Source organism: Eumetopias jubatus, unplaced genomic scaffold, assembly GCF_037043125.1.
Source record: "Eumetopias jubatus isolate StellerSeaLion01/CBP00866 unplaced genomic scaffold, mEumJub1_p1.0 scaffold_5, whole genome shotgun sequence".
NCBI lineage: Eukaryota > Metazoa > Chordata > Mammalia > Carnivora > Otariidae > Eumetopias > Eumetopias jubatus.
In genome coordinates, this window is record NW_028274811.1 from 55,305,529 (window position 1) to 55,311,189 (window position 5,661).

The window sequence follows — 5,661 nt, forward strand, 5'->3', positions numbered from 1 at the left end:
AGGAGGGGGCTGCGATAGGAAGGGAAGAAATTTCACCCAGATTCCATTACTTGGCCAGTTGAATACCTACTTTCTATTTTCCGTAGGCAAGTCAAGTCATAGTTTTAAAAAGAGCCTTTGTTGGGGATACTCTTCCTGACTCTGGCTGCTTCTGGCCATTCTGGTCACAATCATAAGAACAAGTTATGAGACTAATCTTCAAGAATGGATATAGCTTATTAAAATTTTAGTCGATCCCCTCACCTTCAAGCCGAACTCCGAAATTATGAGATGCATCTTCCATTCCTAAAGGCATCTAAAGAGAAAAACCTGTCTTCCCCCGCTCTCTCCAACAAAGCCTCGTCCAGAATCCTGTATCCCTTGAATAAGGAACATACTGATATTTCAGTCTAAATCCTTGCTCTGATAACTATAAATATCCTCCCTCTTCCCCTGACATTGGATATGGAAATATCCGTATGTGAAAATATAAATAGATGTTCAGAAGCCCCACACAGTTCTTTAAAAATACATGTGCTCGGTTGATTTTCAAGCCTTGCAAACTTTGGGTCTTCATGTAGCTACCCTGGGGAAGCCTGAGCGTCTTGTGAGATATCTACAGTCTCTAGGTTCCTCTTGGTAATTGTCTTATTTAAGATTATGGCTTGTCCCCTGAAGCTAAGTTGAAAAGCTTTCTTGATAACTTCTTTCTTTTCACTTGGTCCTCACTATGCACTGGGCTCAGGTCTCAACAGGGGTCACTCTGTGGCTCCAACAGCAATTCACCAATCCTAGGAGAAGACCACCCTATTTCTCCAGCATCATAAATAAGTTTCCTCTAAAGGATCTACTTTTCCCACCAACTGAAGAGCTTCGAGGAAACATTCCTCCCTTCAGAGATGGGTCGTGGAAAGACCAGCAATGCTTTTGCCCTGTCCTTTGCAGGCTGCAGGAATTTATGTGCCGCCTCCCTTCGAGCCCAGGCTACCCTGCACTCCCTCAGGACTGCCTCATTGCTGGAGCCCTGAACCACGCCCCAGCCGGCTCACGACTGGAGCCCTGTTCATTCAGAGAAGGGCGAGAACACTTGCTGCAGAAGCGGTCGCGGTCGTGGTGTATGTACGCTATGACGGCGCGTAGAGTTAGGCAAGGCGGAAAAGGTGAGTATGACTAAATCCTGGGATGACAGATAAAGGAGTAAAAGGGGTGTGTATTCCTTCCTGTGACCTCGGACCACCTTTCAAACTCAGAAGCAACCTGAGGTTCTCAGTGTTCAGCCATCTCTGTCTTTCTCAGCGAGAGGCACAGCGGCAGAGCGCGTGGAGTTTGGAGCCTGATCTTCCACTTGCCGTGTATCCTTGGTGTGTCACTTCACCTCTCCAGGTCTCTGTGTCCTCACCTACAGAGGACGGATGATTACCTTACAGAACTGTGAGATGTGAATGATTAATATATGCAACGCGCTTAAAACAGAGCCCGGGGCCTAGCTGTCAATATGTGCTAGCTATTATTAAATCATTAAATAATCTTTCAAAATAATTGCTAAGCCGGGTGCCAGTCCTCTGGCAGATCGTGCCGTGTCTGCACAGCCAAAAACCGTGAAGAGAGAAGTCGAATGCCTGGCGCTGGCTAATTACAAGGCTGGACTAAGGTTTCCTAAGGTCAGCTTTCGACTTACTTGCGTCTCGAAACCTTCACTCAGCTCGTTTATTCGGTAGCCGGTGGACTGCCTGCTGAAGGCCAAACAATCTGCTGGGAGCAAAATAAAGAAGAATTAGCCTTCAAGTTGTTGGAGAAGCAAACCCAAGAACAGAGAAGGAGAAGTATATAGGTTGCTATGGGAGCTCGTAGGAAAAGCATGTTGGGGGCAAGGAAAATGTGGAATGGAGCGAGTTGTTTGAGTGGAAGATGCCTGAGGCTTGAAGGATAGGTAGCCAAGTCAGAGAGGGGGGAAAAGATAGTGTGAGCAAGGAGGGCAACCCAAGCAAAAGTCCAGAGACACGAAATAAAAGCCGGGAGAGACACTGGAACACGCAGTTGGAGGTACTGCAGATCAAGTCCCCCCGGATCAAGGTGTCCAGGGAGAACCTCCATCTACCTTCTCTGCTTTCAAACACTCTTGTCCGAGTTGTGAGGAAACGTGGAAGTGTCTCTCTCTCACCTTGCTAACTGATGGGGTTCCAGGTTATGGAGGAATATGCCTCCTCGTCATCCGCTCACCCTTCCACTCCCACCTCTACCGTAGGAGCAACTGGGTTCTGCCCGAGTGGATGTCTGCCTACTGGATCCCAAGCCACAAGGAACCAAGAGTAAAGGGGACCATAGGACCACCTGAAGATATTTATTGGGACCGAGGGGTCCCGAAGGATGCCTCAGGGTGCTTCTGTGGGATGAACTGGTGACGTGCATGAGTCAAATCAGAGTTAACTGGAGGGAAAGGGGGGAAAAGACCCTCTTGGCTCTTCTGCTTTATTTTCTTAACTCTCTTTGATTAAGGTGTTTTTCCCTGAGGTTTTATCTTGTTCTTTTTATTTGGAACCTGTTCCTCCGTTTCCTCATTTTGCTGGACTCTCTGAGTTCATTTCTATGAATTAGATGAAACAGCCACCTCTCCCAGTCTGGAAGGTAGTTGAGGGTGTACACAGACCTTTCAGTGTCCCCAAGGAGCATCTCAGCACCTAGATTCAGGCTGACTGGAGGCCAGACCCTCAGACAGCAGCTGTGAAAGTGTTCAGATATCCACAATCCCGTGGGACAAATGTAGTCCTGTTGGCCACTAGACCAGGTGATAGTTGGGAAAATCAGGGTGCGCGACCAGTGTCTAAGCTCCTTTCTGGGGGTACCTGCAAGCTGCAGGGAGGCAGAGGGAAATTGCCGAGGTGGCATCCCCTGGCCCAAATTCCCCACCAGCACCTCCGTAAGGCCGACCTGAAGCCTGGCCCTTGGGCCCGAGGGACAAGCCAAGAGGGCCTTTTCTCGGAAAGCCTGCTGGGTTTCAGCCTGCGGGGTACACAGTGCCTTGAGCGGGGCAGCCGGCCAAGAGCTGTCTCTCTGTTACATGCCCGTGGGGCCCGGGAACGCAAGTGCCCTGGCCTCCAGAGCCCGGTGGTCAAGGGGTGTGCCCTGGGTGGCAGCTGTGAAACCCCGGGGGCACCGGGCTCGTGCAAAAGCTCCCCTCGGGGAGACACCGGTGCTGCGGGAGCAGGAGAGGGAGAGCCCGGGCGCGGCTCCCGCCTGCTGGGCGTGAAGGCTGCAGGCTCCGAGGAAAGACGAAATGGCCCCGGGCCTTGAGTCAGGTAGAGGGAGGGCGAACAAATGGCGCCGCCAGCAACTGCATCCTTGGAGAGGACCTCGCCCGGCCCGCCCCCCTCCCCAGGCCCGTGCCGGAAGATGAGCCAATGAATCTCAGAGGGAAAGGCCGCGGGCCTTCCAGGAGGTTCCTCCGCGCCGGGCCCTTTAAGAGCCGGCGCCAGCTGGCGCGCGGCAGCCCTTCTCCCCTGGGGGACCGGGCCCTGTAGGTTTTCAAAGCCAGGCGTCCGGGGGCTCATCTCTCAGGTGCAGGCCTCGAAAGTTGTGGCGACTGTTGTAGGGCACAAACCCCTCCCTCCTCAGGGAGACCCTCCAGGCTTTGTTTTTCCCACCTGCGTGCTGCCGCGTGGGGAGTGGGGCTTTTGGCGAGACAGCGGCTCAGCCTCCCTCGCCTCGACTGGGTCAGTGTGGCCCTCGTTTGCCACGTGAAGCAGCTGCTCAGCTAGTGTTCAGTTGTGCAGAGGGAATCGTTGCCTATGTGGCCGTCGACTTGTGTCCGTGGGAAGAGGTACGTTCAGGATTTTCCTGTTGCCATCTTGGAAGCCCCTCCTGTTTGATTATCAGCTGGCATGCCGCCACCCCTCACGCCACCTTAGTCTACCACTTAGGGCCTTGTGGACAATGGAAAAGAAAAGTAGAGGGGATACATGGAAGGAATATTCCAGAATGACACCAAGGGTTCACCATGTTCTTTCCTGACTGCGTCTCATGCATGGATGTCCCTCTGCCCAGTGTGAGAGAGGCAGTCAAAAGATATGACAAAGTCAAACAAGTTTGGGTTCTGCTTGCTGACACCTCCTCCCCCACCCAGGTCCACAGGGTTGCACAATGCCCGGGAGCACCATAGAGCCTCCATGCTCGTGGAATCCAATGTGAATGAAATCTCTTAGAGTTGTACAGTCCTGCAGCCTTGCTTCTGAGCTCAGTTTGCTTATCTGGGAAATGGGAGTAATAACAATAGTCCTGCCTTGCAGGCCTGTTGTGTGAAGCCGGTCCAGCAAATGGCACGGAGTAACCACTCTAAACGTGATAGCAGTTGTTACAGGCCGGTGATAGGGATCCAAAGGTGGTAAGTGTTGGCATGCTCAGGAACTAAAATAGCTGGGGAAGTATGATTTCACTTTTCCACAGCCCAGTTTCCTTTGCCCTTAGAGATATCCAAGATCAAAGCCTGCTATGATGCTGCACTCAGAGTAAGAGCTTCATGATACTGAATGAGGGGATGAGAGGGTGAACAAGAGTCTTTGGAAATCTAAGATCAAAGAGGCGACAGAACTTGATCTAGAACCCTGATCCCATTTCCATTCCATTTCTTTACTTCTTGCTTGTGAGTTCAAAGCAATCACTTGGAGGTGGTAATTGAATATCGTTTTGGGTGAAGTGTCTTGAAGGGGGACCATGGTTCACTAGTTTTGTAGAAGCTTCATGGATGAGAAACATTCACATTGCCATTAATTGAATCCTAATTGTCTGCCTAAAAGTCAAGTTTTGGATACTGCCAGCAGCCGAGTCCCATACAGACAGTTGCATGAGGGCAAAGAATGAATTTGGTAAGAAAACAAGATTATACTTTCTCTGCTCATTTCAGTAGATACTATAGTTACTTAGAGAACTGGCCTTTATTCCTGGAAGAACTCCCACCCCCACATCCTCCAATGACCCCTGTTTTTTATTCATGGACTGGGGTCCTTCCACCCCCACCCCCAATCTCCTGGCTCTCCTTGGCTCTGTCCCTAGGCAGCCTGGAGATAAGTTGTCCCCAGGGCCCATGTACCCAGGCTCCACAGAGTTCCAGTCGCTGGGGAAAGTTCGGGAAGATCCTGTCCTTGTTCAGGGGCTCAGTGGACTGATCATTTGATATCATAGAGGGGATCGGATTTGTCTACTAAAGTACATTTTTGCCTACATATGAGTTTGTCTAAGTTCTTTTCTCTGCTGGTTTTGGGTTGTTTGCCTATTCAAAGAAGGAAGCCACGAAGGGGAAAGGAGCTAGAACTCTGAGAAATGATTTACTTCTTCTTAGCGCCCAAATCAAGCATTTAATGACAGAAGTGGGTATGGACTCAAATGCCCTTTGGGGGTAAATACCTGACTTCAATCTTCCCTGCTTTCTTTACTCTTACTCCCCCCCTGCCTTCCTTCAACACCATGTATAATATCTGAGCAGGTTTTCTGGGTAGTTGTCAGTGCTTATTTTTACAATCTCGCCCATAATAGCTTCAAATAGAAATACAAATAAAGTCAGTATCAAGGAGAGCATCTGTATAGGCCACAGAGCTAAAACAGACTTTCAGAAATGTGCTTGACATTTTGCTTGGCAGCCTTCGTGGCCTCCTTGGAAAGCCTCAGCCCACCTCTCCGCTGCTGGCAAGC